Here is a 14,274-nt window from a genome sequence, read left to right on the forward strand (position 1 = left end):
CCAAAACTTCTGAAGGGGGCTCACCTGTGGCGGGTGGCAGCCGACGGGCCTCGGTGGGGGCAGAGGTGGACCCAAAATTGCAACATAAGCCAGGTACTGGCTTGGCCCAGGGTCGCCCTGCTCCGGACGAAGAGGCCCCGGTGAAAGCCCGCCGGAAGGGGAGCCAGGTGGCCAGGTCTGAGCCCGGTCCTGTTACTCCGCCTATACAGGACAGGGCCAAGAAGACAAGTGGCGCCAAACCAGGGTTTGCTGCCCCGCCAGCAGTGGACCCGGTGGGTAAAACTGGCCATCGTCGATCGATGGGGAAGTTGGAGCAACAGTCCTCAGCAACGCTTGCTGGGGAACAAGCGATGAAAACTTCCCAAGGTAGCGGCAAAGGTTCCGGAAAAGAGGCCTCACAGGCCCCTGTGCAGCAGTTCCAGTCGTCAAAAGATGAAAGAAGACGCAGATCCATCAGCCGGGGGCCAGAGATTACATCGAGTGAGAGCAACACAGAGGATATGGACAGCAGTGTGACATTTAAAAGACAAAGAGAAGAAGAAGAGGAAGACATTCAAAGGAAAGCGGCGTGCCGTAGTTCGGACGAGAGCGAGCTCAGGGTCGGGGCATCATCGATCTCAAGCTCCGACCCTCAGAACATCAAGGAGCTGATGACCCCGCAGGCGGGGGATGACGGTACGCAGCTTATTATTGACTTTGATTCTCCAAGCACGGACTCTCCATAAACTATGCCTATCCCTGTAAAAATTGCCTCACTCAATGTGAGGTCCTTAAAGAGCCCTGATCGCAGGGCTGCTTTATTTTCTTATCTAGAGACATGTGACTTTGACCTTTGCCTGCTACAAGAATGTGGAATCCCTAGTAAAATGGACTATAAAGACTTAAAAGAAGACTGGAAGCTGGGCCCATCCATATGGTCCGGTGCAAATGACTGTCGTTCTGTGGGTGTTGGGCTGCTCTGCCGAGGCCAGTCCTTTTCTATTCATACAGTAACTGAGATTGTGCCTGGCAGAGCTCTTTTAATTCATCTATATTTTAATGGACTTTTAATTCGTGTTTTAAATGTGTATGCCCCTCCTGATAAACAGGAGCGGGCAGAACTATTTGAAATTTTACCACTGTTTTGTGTTGGGTCTTCCCCCCTGCTGGTGGGAGGTGATTTTAACTGCATACGTGATGGGGAACACCGGCAGGGTGGGGATATTAATCGTAAAGACCGCACTTCTTACCTGCTTAAAAATTTTATTGATGATTTTAATTTGAAAGATTGCTGGAAGGATCTCTTGCCGGAGGACCCGGGCGCCACATGGTCCAATGGAAGAGTGAGCTCCAGAATCAATTTTATTTTTTCCTCTAGAGCTTTTAAACCCCTGAAATGCACGCTCGAGCAGAATATCTTCTCTGATCATAAGCTCCTCTTGGTGGGCCTGGAGCTAGAGGGGGAGCAAAAAGCAAAAAGGGGCCTCTGGAGATTAAACACCACACTCCTAGAGGACCCTGAGATAAAAGAGGAGTTTGTGCGGACCTACCAATGCTGGCAATCACAAAGAAAACCCCACGAGCCTATGCTGCACTGGTGGGAGGGCACCAAATCTAAAATCAGATTTTTTTTTATCAAAGCAGGTAAGAAGAAGGCAAAAATGGAAAAACAGTGGTTTTATGTTCTTAACATGCGTTTAAATGTACTTTTTAAATCTGTTCTTATCAGTTTAATATCTGATACGTCCCCTATCTGGGGACCATATATTAAATGGATTTTTGAGAACGGGGGCCGATTTCGAAGCTTGCTTCCGTCGCCCTATGCATTGACCCGATATGGCAGTATCTTCGGGTACAGTGCACCACCCCCTTACAGGGTTAAAAAGAAAGATTCCTACTTTCATTGCTACCTGCTTGCTGGCTAGCCAGCTAGCCAGCCCTGTGGGCCTTGCTGCTGCTGCAGCCAAAAAACAAAAGGTGGTGCTGCTGCTGCTTCTGCTGCTTCTGCTTCTGCTTGTGTCTGGCCGCTGTTGGAGCGTCCAGGCACAGGACTTCTGCTGCTGCTGACTAAATGGCCTCCTTAATTGGATCATTTGAGTAGCCAGCACACCTGTGCAGGTAGGGCATGACATGATAGGCAGCTGCCTTGATAGCGGGTGGGTGCTGAATGTTCCTAATTGACAAAATAAGATTAATGCTTATGAAGAAATATAAAATCTCATCCCTTCCCCAATATCGCGCCACACCCCTACCCCTTAATTCCCTGGTTGAACTTGATGGACATATGTCTTTTTTCGACCGTACTAACTATGTAACTATGTAACATAACATGGGGGGGGGGGGGGGTCTCCTGGCTGTTCACACAGGTGTGTCATTGCTGTACATTGACCATGCATTGCTTCTGTGGTATTGCAAAGGCAAAGACAAATGCTTCCAGCCATCCATTGCACTAATGGATTGGTCATCAGCTGGCTGTCTATGTCCCGCATCAATATAGACCAAAGTACAGAGGGTTAGGCTATGCTATTGTGCACCTACCTGATGCATCAGAAGGTGCGAGGCCCTTGCTAAATTCTGTGCACAGACTTTGAGATCTATACTTTAGACTGTATCTAAACCTGCTCCAACATGGACTGACATTCTGGCCTACTTTCAGCCGATGCGACTTGTCTGTCGCTGAACAGTCGCTTTTTATGTATTCAGCACCTATGTATAATGTTGTAAAAATGCTCTAGAAGCTAAAGTCGCAGAAATGTCACACATATTTGGCCTGCAACTTTCTGTGCGACAAATTCAGACAGGAAAAATCAGTATAAATCCTTAGAAAATTATCCCCCAGTGTCTCCATCTGCTGGCGGTATTGAATAAGCATTGCTGCACTGATGGGGTATGCATTAGACGAAAAAAAAGAAGAAAAAGAAGAATAATATGCCCAGAAAAGAGGCGAAAAGGAGAAAGACGTAAAAAAAACGTGAAAAAAAAGTAAGAGGAAGAGAAGGGAAAAAAAGGTGGAAATGGGTTTAAAAGTGATTTCGGCGGAGAAATATATATATATATATATATATATATATATATATATATATATATATATACGCGCACACACACACATATATATAAACGTATTCTCCGTTGAGATATTGCAGCCGCTGCTGTGTCCAGGCCCAGGAGCCTTAGCACTGTGCTGTGATGTCACTCAATACCACTGACATCACTAGGTGTAAACAACATCTCTCCTTTGCTGTGTATGTGACTATGGAGCTGTTTGGTGATGTCGTCTATTATGGCCTTCATAGAAGCAACAGGAGATTGTTGCATCCATCTAGAACCCTCAGAACTACAGTGCTATGATGTCACTCACTTCCACAGGCCTTGCAGAGTGTAAACAACAACAACCCAGCTTTGTTGTGTATGTAACCATAGGGATTTGTGATGTCACCTAGAACCTTCACAGCAGCGACAGCTTTATGAGGAGCATCAGCACTGCTCTGCCTGAGCAGAACCATCACCGCCATAGGTTGTCAAATAACCCGGGTTTAACCCACACAGGTAAGTCCAATGGGGTGCAGGCATGTCCTCTATGCTTACAGCTTCCCGTGGGTGTTGGTTTGATACCGTTTGGGGACAGCCAAGGAGGCATCTGCAGGCAACAAAGGTAGGTGTGTGCTTGTGTGTGTGTTTCCTATGCAGATCCTAAGCCCAGTGTCACATGCAAGTAGGAGGAGTAAGAAGGGTTCCTGGCAAATCCGGGTTATGGATTGCATTTAAAAAGGCCCCGTGGGAGTGCAATGAGCCCCTGTCTTGCTGCTTAGCAATAATGGTATGGGTTTAGGTTCTGCTGTGTGTACTGGTGGTTGACTGCCCCCCAGCCCAGAGTGTGCATGGAAAATTGTCTGGCAGCCTCCCTGACAGCAAGCAGTGATAGTGCCCATGAAGGGCACCTTGTTGGGCCCGCCCCTTTCACGGTTATCGCTTCTCGGCCTTTTGGCTAAGATCAAGTGTAGTATCTGTTCTTATCAGTTTAATATCTGATACGTCCCCTATCTGGGGACCATATATTAAATGGATTTTTGAGAACGGGGGCCGATTTCGAAGCTTGCTTCCGTCGCCCTATGCATTGACCCGATATGGCAGTATCTTCGGGTACAGTGCACCACCCCCTTACAGGGTTAAAAAGAAAGATTCCTACTTTCATTGCTACCTGCTTGCTGGCTAGCCAGCTAGCCAGCCCTGTGGGCCTTGCTGCTGCTGCAGCCAAAAAACAAAAGGTGGTGCTGCTGCTGCTTCTGCTGCTTCTGCTTCTGCTTGTGTCTGGCCGCTGTTGGAGCATCCAGGCACAGGACTTCTGCTGCTGCTGACTAAATGGCCTCCTTAATTGGATCATTTGAGTAGCCAGCACACCTGTGCAGGTAGGGCATGACATGATAGGCAGCTGCCTTGATAGCGGGTGGGTGCTGAATGTTCCTAATTGACAAAATAAGATTAATGCTTATGAAGAAATATAAAATCTCATCCCTTCCCCAATATCGCGCCACACCCCTACCCCTTAATTCCCTGGTTGAACTTGATGGACATATGTCTTTTTTCGACCGTACTAACTATGTAACTATGTAACATAACATGGGGGGGGGGTCTCCTGGCTGTTCACACAGGTGTGTCATTGCTGTACATTGACCATGCATTGCTTCTGTGGTATTGCAAAGGCAAAGACAAATGCTTCCAGCCATCCATTGCACTAATGGATTGGTCATCAGCTGGCTGTCTATGTCCCGCATCAATATAGACCAAAGTACAGAGGGTTAGGCTATGCTATTGTGCACCTACCTGATGCATCAGAAGGTGCGAGGCCCTTGCTAAATTCTGTGCACAGACTTTGAGATCTATACTTTAGACTGTATCTAAACCTGCTCCAACATGGACTGACATTCTGGCCTACTTTCAGCCGATGCGACTTGTCTGTCGCTGAACAGTCGCTTTTTATGTATTCAGCACCTATGTATAATGTTGTAAAAATGCTCTAGAAGCTAAAGTCGCAGAAATGTCACACATATTTGGCCTGCAACTTTCTGTGCGACAAATTCAGACAGGAAAAATCAGTATAAATCCTTAGAAAATTATCCCCCAGTGTCTCCATCTGCTGGCGGTATTGAATAAGCATTGCTGCACTGATGGGGTATGCATTAGACGAAAAAAAAGAAGAAAAAGAAGAATAATACGCCCAGAAAAGAGGCGAAAAGGAGAAAAACGTAAAAAAACGTGAAAAAAAAGTAAGAGGAAGAGAAGGGAAAAAAAGGTGGAAATGGGTTTAAAAGTGATTTCGGCGGAGAAATATATATATATATATATATATATATATATATATATACGCGCACACACACACATATATATAAACGTATTCTCCGTTGAGATATTGCAGCCGCTGCTGTGTCCAGGCCCAGGAGCCTTAGCACTGTGCTGTGATGTCACTCAATACCACTGACATCACTACGTGTAAACAACATCTCTCCTTTGCTGTGTATGTGACTATGGAGCTGTTTGGTGATGTCGTCTATTATGGCCTTCATAGAAGCAACAGGAGATTGTTGCATCCATCTAGAACCCTCAGAACTACAGTGCTATGATGTCACTCACTTCCACAGGCCTTGCAGAGTGTAAACAACAACAACCCAGCTTTGTTGTGTATGTAACCATAGGGATTTGTGATGTCACCTAGAACCTTCACAGCAGCGACAGCTTTATGAGGAGCATCAGCACTGCTCTGCCTGAGCAGAACCATCACCGCCATAGGTTGTCAAATAACCCGGGTTTAACCCACACAGGTAAGTCCAATGGGGTGCAGGCATGTCCTCTATGCTTACAGCTTCCCGTGGGTGTTGGTTTGATACCGTTTGGGGACAGCCAAGGAGGCATCTGCAGGCAACAAAGGTAGGTGTGTGCTTGTGTGTGTGTTTCCTATGCAGATCCTAAGCCCAGTGTCACATGCAAGTAGGAGGAGTAAGAAGGGTTCCTGGCAAATCCGGGTTATGGATTGCATTTAAAAAGGCCCCGTGGGAGTGCAATGGGCCCCTGTCTTGCTGCTTAGCAATAATGGTATGGGTTTAGGTTCTGCTGTGTGTACTGGTGGTTGACTGCCCCCCAGCCCAGAGTGTGCATGGAAAATTGTCTGGCAGCCTCCCTGACAGCAAGCAGTGATAGTGCCCATGAAGGGCACCTTGTTGGGCCCGCCCCTTTCACGGTTATCGCTTCTCGGCCTTTTGGCTAAGATCAAGTGTAGTATCTGTTCTTATCAGTTTAATATCTGATACGTCCCCTATCTGGGGACCATATATTAAATGGATTTTTGAGAACGGGGGCCGATTTCGAAGCTTGCTTCCGTCGCCCTATGCATTGACCCGATATGGCAGTATCTTCGGGTACAGTGCACCACCCCCTTACAGGGTTAAAAAGAAAGATTCCTACTTTCATTGCTACCTGCTTGCTGGCTAGCCAGCTAGCCAGCCCTGTGGGCCTTGCTGCTGCTGCAGCCAAAAAACAAAAGGTGGTGCTGCTGCTGCTGCTGCTTCTGCTGCTTCTGCTTCTGCTTGTGTCTGGCCGCTGTTGGAGCGTCCAGGCACAGGACTTCTGCTGCTGCTGACTAAATGGCCTCCTTAATTGGATCATTTGAGTAGCCAGCACACCTGTGCAGGTAGGGCATGACATGATAGGCAGCTGCCTTGATAGCGGGTGGGTGCTGAATGTTCCTAATTGACAAAATAAGATTAATGCTTATGAAGAAATATAAAATCTCATCCCTTCCCCAATATCGCGCCACACCCCTACCCCTTAATTCCCTGGTTGAACTTGATGGACATATGTCTTTTTTCGACCGTACTAACTATGTAACTATGTAACATAACATGGGGGGGGGGGGGGGGTCTCCTGGCTGTTCACACAGGTGTGTCATTGCTGTACATTGACCATGCATTGCTTCTGTGGTATTGCAAAGGCAAAGACAAATGCTTCCAGCCATCCATTGCACTAATGGATTGGTCATCAGCTGGCTGTCTATGTCCCGCATCAATATAGACCAAAGTACAGAGGGTTAGGCTATGCTATTGTGCACCTACCTGATGCATCAGAAGGTGCGAGGCCCTTGCTAAATTCTGTGCACAGACTTTGAGATCTATACTTTAGACTGTATCTAAACCTGCTCCAACATGGACTGACATTCTGGCCTACTTTCAGCCGATGCGACTTGTCTGTCGCTGAACAGTCGCTTTTTATGTATTCAGCACCTATGTATAATGTTGTAAAAATGCTCTAGAAGCTAAAGTCGCAGAAATGTCACACATATTTGGCCTGCAACTTTCTGTGCGACAAATTCAGACAGGAAAAATCAGTATAAATCCTTAGAAAATTATCCCCCAGTGTCTCCATCTGCTGGCGGTATTGAATAAGCATTGCTGCACTGATGGGGTATGCATTAGACGAAAAAAAAGAAGAAAAAGAAGAATAATACGCCCAGAAAAGAGGCGAAAAGGAGAAAAACGTAAAAAAACGTGAAAAAAAAGTAAGAGGAAGAGAAGGGAAAAAAAGGTGGAAATGGGTTTAAAAGTGATTTCGGCGGAGAAATATATATATATATATATATATATATATATATATATATATATATATATATATACGCGCACACACACACATATATATAAACGTATTCTCCGTTGAGATATTGCAGCCGCTGCTGTGTCCAGGCCCAGGAGCCTTAGCACTGTGCTGTGATGTCACTCAATACTACTGACATCACTAGGTGTAAACAACATCTCTCCTTTGCTGTGTATGTGACTATGGAGCTGTTTGGTGATGTCGTCTATTATGGCCTTCATAGAAGCAACAGGAGATTGTTGCATCCATCTAGAACCCTCAGAACTACAGTGCTATGATGTCACTCACTTCCACAGGCCTTGCAGAGTGTAAACAACAACAACCCAGCTTTGTTGTGTATGTAACCATAGGGATTTGTGATGTCACCTAGAACCTTCACAGCAGCGACAGCTTTATGAGGAGCATCAGCACTGCTCTGCCTGAGCAGAACCATCACCGCCATAGGTTGTCAAATAACCCGGGTTTAACCCACACAGGTAAGTCCAATGGGGTGCAGGCATGTCCTCTATGCTTACAGCTTCCCGTGGGTGTTGGTTTGATACCGTTTGGGGACAGCCAAGGAGGCATCTGCAGGCAACAAAGGTAGGTGTGTGCTTGTGTGTGTGTTTCCTATGCAGATCCTAAGCCCAGTGTCACATGCAAGTAGGAGGAGTAAGAAGGGTTCCTGGCAAATCCGGGTTATGGATTGCATTTAAAAAGGCCCCGTGGGAGTGCAATGGGCCCCTGTCTTGCTGCTTAGCAATAATGGTATGGGTTTAGGTTCTGCTGTGTGTACTGGTGGTTGACTGCCCCCCAGCCCAGAGTGTGCATGGAAAATTGTCTGGCAGCCTCCCTGACAGCAAGCAGTGATAGTGCCCATGAAGGGCACCTTGTTGGGCCCGCCCCTTTCACGGTTATCGCTTCTCGGCCTTTTGGCTAAGATCAAGTGTCTTGCCCTAAGGTATTCGGGTACCCCTCTCCTCGGCCTTGTGGGATCGCCCAGGTTTATTGCCTGGGCTTCACCCACCTGCTGCTATTGGGGAGAGGGCTTAGTCCCAGGATAACGGGAAGGTGATCATCGGAGGACGGGTCTGCCGGAGAGGATGGCTAATGCGCCGAACGCTCCTAATACAGTACGGCTGTTTATCGAGGAGGAAAAGAGGAGTGCCTACGGGATTTTGCATGTCCAGCAGAAGGTCGTGGAGGGAGTGCTGAGGATGCCGCATGCTTCCATCTTCTGTGTCCAGGTCTTTCCCAGCCAAGGATTCTTTGACGTGACCTTCTACAACCTGGATGATCTCCGTACCTGTCTCTACCGGAGTAAGGAGAATGCTTCTCACCCTGACCTACAAGGGATCCGATTCATTTCCTGCGAGGCTCGGCCTAAGAAAGTTCCAGTGGTAGTGCATATGTACAACCCTTTTGTGCGGGATGAGGAGATCCAGACCTTTCTAAGAAGGTATTGTGTGTCTGTTTCTGGTGCGGAGAGGAAAAATAACATCCTGGGGACTTTCACAGGCATGAGACGTTTTTGGGTGGAGTTTAGGCCTGCCCCCGAGGGTGGTGCTGAAGGTTTTTGTCACCCCCCGCAGAACTTTGCGATAGGGAACAACAGGGGGTTTCTGCACTACCCGGGGATGCCAAGTTTTTGCCGGGACTGTTTTTGCTTTGGTCATACCAGAGAGAACTGTACAACCGGGCAAGTTTGCAGGAACTGCCACAAGCCTGATCACCGCACTGCAGACTGTCCCGAGAAACGCAAGTGTCATTTCTGTGGTTCTTCGGATCACCTGGCTAGGAGTTGCCCCACTTACCAGTCCGGGGCACCCCGATCATATGCAATGGCTCTTCGAGGTGGGACAGTTCCTGAGGACTCCAATGCTGCCAGGGCAGGCGATGCAGAGGTTAGCGTGCTGACCAGTGAAGCAGAGTCTGGCCCTGTTTTTCCTTCCATTTCTAGGTCTGTTCCGGATGCTTTGGTGGCAGAGGGGGAGAAGGCGGAGTCTGTTTCAGGGGCATCTGTTTCGGAGGCCTCTGATCCCCCAGAGGAGATGACTGTGGACAAAGAATCCTTGAAGAGAAAGATGCCGGTGGAAGAATCGGAGGATGACTGTCCGACTCCTCAGAGTCAAAGGATTGAGGACTTTCCTAGCCCGGGAAGGGAGGAGGCAGGTGGAGGGTCGTCATGTCAGATTGATTCTGACTCCTCTTTATCCTCCCTGGGCACAGGTTATTTGGAGGAATGTTCAGTCAAAAAATTGACAAAGACTCTTAAGTTTAAGGAAGGGGAGGCAAAAAATAAGGGTAGAGGTCGGGGAAAGGCTAGGCCTCCTTTTGATAATGCTTGATTTTGTATTTCCTTTTTTTCCTTCAAATGTTTGAATGAGTTTAACAATTGGTTCTCTAAATGTCCGCAGTATTAGATCTTTAGAAAGGAGAGCCGCCATTTTTGATTTACTTTCTGGATATTCTTTTGATGTTTTAGGTCTCCAGGAGTGCTGCTTGGATGGGGAGCCAAATATCTCCTGGCCTTATGGGCAATCGGTATGGTCTGGTTCAATGGAACGTAATTCGGGGGTGGGGATTTTGTTCAAAAGTAATGAGTTTGTTGTTAAAAAAGTTGTCCATATTGTTCCGGGTAGGGTATTATTAGTGCATTTTATTTTCAGGGGTTTCACATATAAAGTAATTAATGTTTATGCTCCAACTGGGAGGAAGGAAAGAGGGGAGGTGTTTGAGAAATTATATTTCTTTTTGAGTGGGAGGGATGATGTGTTCCTTATAGGGGATTTCAATTGTATAATAACAGAGGGGGATAGGAGTAGTACTACGGTGGGTGGTGGGTCTGGTTTAGACAGTACTAGTAAGCAGCTTAAAGAGATTGTAAATTTATTTGGGTTAAAGGATTCCTTTGTTGCCCATAATGATGGTACTATCGGTTATACATATTTTTCTAACAATACAAGTTCGCGAATTGATTTCATTTTTGTCTCAAAACTAATGTCTGTTTCTAATTTCAGACGGAGGAGGTTACCGTTCACGGATCATGCCTGGATTGAGTGTGTGGTAAAAGGTGGTGGTGTAAGTGAGTATGGAAAGGGTGTTTGGAAGTTGAATGTGTCTTTATTGGATAATGAATGTGTATTACAAGAATATAGGGAGCGTTTTGATGGATGGGTGTTGAGGAAGGATGCATTTTATAGTGTGGTTGAGTGGTGGGAGTGGGTGAAGTTAGAGACTAAAAGGTTTTTTATTAAAAAAGGGTGTGAGAAAGGGAGGAAAGATAGAGAAGAGTATGAGAGATGGCAAAGAAGGTTAGAGTATTTGTATGAATTGAGGCGTTTGGGAATGAGTGTTGAGAAGGAGATTGAGGAAGCTCGTGGAAGTGTGAATGAGTGTCTGGAGAGGAATGGAAGGAAGATTATTGCACAGGCTAGGGTTGAAGTGAAAGAGAAGGATGAGAAATGTAGCAAATTTTTCTTTAAAAAGGCATTCAGTAAAAAAACTGAGATGATGAGTGTTTTTAAGAATGATGGGGTAGAGGTCTTTGGTAAGGATGAGGTGTTAGAGGAAGTGTGGAAGTTTTATTCTGATTTATTCACGGAGAAGGAGCGGGACGTGACTCTAGAGGAGGAATGTTTGGGATATGTGGATAAGCGTTTGGATGAAATTGATGGGTTCTTTATGGAAGAGGATGTGAGGAAGAGTGAGGTGGAGGATGTTATGAATGGGATGAAGAAAGGAAAGGTGGCAGGGAGTGATGGTTTGCCTGTGGAATTTTATCTTGTGTTTTGGGATATGTTAGGGGATTATGTATGGGAGGTGTGTAAGGAAGTACTTAGGAGAGGGAAGTTATCTAAAAGTATGAGTGAGAGTGTGACTGTGTTATTGTTTAAAAAAGGGGATAAGAGGGATCTTAAAAATTGGAGGCCTATAGCGCTCTTGAATTGTGATTACAAAATTATTGCTAAAGTTATTGTGAATAGGTTAAAGGATGTGATTGATTGTATGGTAGGTGAGGAGCAAATGTGTGCAGTGCCTGATCGTAGGATTTCTGAATGTCTGTTAGGTCTGAGGGATGTATTGTGGGACTGTAAAACTAGGAAGCAAGGTGTGGCTGTTGTTACGGTGGATTTTGAAAAAGCGTATGATAGGGTGGTGCATGATTTATTGTTTAGGGTTTTGAGGAGGATGAATGTGCCGGACAGAATGGTGAAGTGGATTGAATGTTTGTATAGGGACATTTATAGTAAGATTCAGGTCAATGGTTTTCTGAGTAGGGAGGTGAGTATAAAATCTGGAGTGCGGCAGGGGTGTCCCCTGTCGCCAATTCTTTTTATTTGTATGATTGAGCCTTTGTTGGGGATGATTAGGAGAGATAAGGTGATGCGGGGTATAGAAATACCTGGTAGTCATGGGAAGGATATGCGAGTGATTGGTTACATGGATGATGTTACTGTTGTATGTAAGTCAATGGCAGGGGTAAGGCGTGCTAAGTTATTGATTGAGTGTTTCTGTTTAATGAGTGGGTTTAAGCTTAATGTTGGGAAGAGTGGTTGTAAATTTTTTGAGGGGTGGGGAGAGAGTGGGTTGTGCGAGTGGCCTGTGAGAGAGGGGGGTGTGGAAGTGCTTGGGGTGGTGTTTGATAATGATTTGTACGGGAAAGAAAGTTGGGAGAGGGTTTTGGGGAGGGTGGGGAATAAAATAAACTTCTGGTCTTTAAGGACTTTATCGATTGAGGGAAGGATTCTGGTTATTAAAGCTGTTATAATTCCTATTTTGCTTTATGTTAATTATGTGTTTCCTCCACCGGATAGGTGTCTGGCAAGAATTATCAGGCAGATCTTTGTTTTCTTATGGAATTCAAGGATGGAGAAATTGAGTCGTGGGAAGGTGGTGAAAAGCAGAATGCATGGTGGGAAAGGAATGATGAATGTGGAAGTGTTCCTGGCTGTGAAGTATGTCAGTTTTTGTCTCGCTGTAAGTAAGAAGGAATGTGTGTTTGGGTGCATGGTAAGGTATTTGGCTGGTAATGTGTTGTTGAAATATAAGCTAATGGAAAGGGACTTAAGGGTACCTGTAAGTTTTGAGGTTCCTTGGTTCTATCAGAGAATAGGGCGGTGTGTCAGGAAAAATAATCTGGAATGTGTGACTGAATGGAATGATAGTAAGAAGGTGATGAAAGTGTTGGAGCAGAGAGAAACAGTGGAATGTGTGGGAGGTCTGTCTGAGAAGGATTGTAAGGTAGTGTGGAAAAATGTCAGTCACAAGGAACTGACAAATAAACAAAAGGACTTGTCTTGGATGTTAGCTCATGGGTGTCTGCCAACAAGGGAATTTCAGAGGAGAAGGAGATTGGTAGACAGTGAAGTGTGTCCCAGGGATGGTTGCGGTGGATGTGAGAATTATGTACATGTGTTTTGGGAGTGTGGTTATGCGAAGTCTGTGTGGAGAAGAATGTCTTGTCTAATTAAAAATGTTACTGGAATTGAAATCTTATCCTTTAATATGATGATGTTTGGTTTGTGTGCAGTGGAGAGAGAGAAGGCAAGAGTGTTATGGTTCATAGTAAATTGTGTAAAAGAGGTTCTGTGGGATGTAAGGAATATTAGGATTTTCAATCAAACTGAAGTAAGTGTGAAGGAATGTCTGGGCATGATCCGTGGTAAAATTTACCTTTACGTATTATGTGATAGGAAAAACTATGGTTCTGATGATGCAGAGGGGATCTGGAAACACAAAAAATGGAAGCACTGGTTATGAGTGTATTCTTATTTGTCTTTCTTTTTCTTTTCTTACAGATTATATCCTGATATGAAGGGACAGTTGGAGGGACAGAATCCGCTGCAATTTATTTTTTCTGAGGGAAAGTCATGAAGGGAAAGCTTTTTGTTATATGTACATGTAAAGACATGCTTCCTGTATATATTGTATATGTCAAATATGTGTTATTCATGTGTTTTCAGATGAATATGTAATTTTTTGAATGATTTACTTGGTTATGTATTGTATATTTCCTTTTCAATAAAAAAAAAAAAAAAAAAAAAAAAAAAATCTGTTCTTATCAGTTTAATATCTGATACGTCCCCTATCTGGGGACCATATATTAAATGGATTTTTGAGAACGGGGGCCGATTTTGAAGCTTGCTTCCGTCGCCCTATGCATTGACCCGATATGGCAGTATCTTCGGGTACAGTGCACCACCCCCTTACAGGGTTAAAAAGAAAGATTCCTACTTTCATTGCTACCTGCTTGCTGGCTAGCCAGCTAGCCAGCCCTGTGGGCCTTGCTGCTGCTGCAGCCAAAAAACAAAAGGTGGTGCTGCTGCTGCTTCTGCTGCTTCTGCTTCTGCTTGTGTCTGGCCGCTGTTGGAGCGTCCAGGCACAGGACTTCTGCTGCTGCTGACTAAATGGCCTCCTTAATTGGATCATTTGAGTAGCCAGCACACCTGTGCAGGTAGGGCATGACATGATAGGCAGCTGCCTTGATAGCGGGTGGGTGCTGAATGTTCCTAATTGACAAAATAAGATTAATGCTTATGAAGAAATATAAAATCTCATCCCTTCCCCAATATCGCGCCACACCCCTACCCCTTAATTCCCTGGTTGAACTTGATGGACATATGTCTTTTTTCGACCGTACTAACTATGTAACTATGTAACATAACATGGGGGGGG

At 45.4% G+C, this 14,274-nt stretch overlaps 4 non-coding genes across 4 annotated transcripts; all 4 read left to right on the forward strand.

Moving 5' to 3' along the window:
• The first annotated feature begins 1,657 nt into the window (after positions 1 to 1,657).
• LOC130324547 (U2 spliceosomal RNA) lies at positions 1,658 to 1,847 on the forward strand. The gene has a single exon (XR_008869535.1). It is a non-coding gene; the product is annotated as a U2 spliceosomal RNA (small nuclear RNA).
• Positions 1,848 to 3,944: 2,097 nt separating this feature from the next.
• Positions 3,945 to 4,135, forward strand: LOC130324458 (U2 spliceosomal RNA). Its single transcript, XR_008869455.1, has one exon. It is a non-coding gene; the product is annotated as a U2 spliceosomal RNA (small nuclear RNA).
• Positions 4,136 to 6,214: 2,079 nt separating this feature from the next.
• LOC130324459 (U2 spliceosomal RNA) lies at positions 6,215 to 6,405 on the forward strand. The gene has a single exon (XR_008869456.1). It is a non-coding gene; the product is annotated as a U2 spliceosomal RNA (small nuclear RNA).
• A 7,204-nt stretch (positions 6,406 to 13,609) lies between these two features.
• LOC130324545 (U2 spliceosomal RNA) lies at positions 13,610 to 13,803 on the forward strand. The gene has a single exon (XR_008869533.1). It is a non-coding gene; the product is annotated as a U2 spliceosomal RNA (small nuclear RNA).
• Positions 13,804 to 14,274: the final 471 nt, after the last annotated feature.

Source organism: Hyla sarda, unplaced genomic scaffold, assembly GCF_029499605.1.
Source record: "Hyla sarda isolate aHylSar1 unplaced genomic scaffold, aHylSar1.hap1 scaffold_265, whole genome shotgun sequence".
Lineage (NCBI taxonomy): Eukaryota > Metazoa > Chordata > Amphibia > Anura > Hylidae > Hyla > Hyla sarda.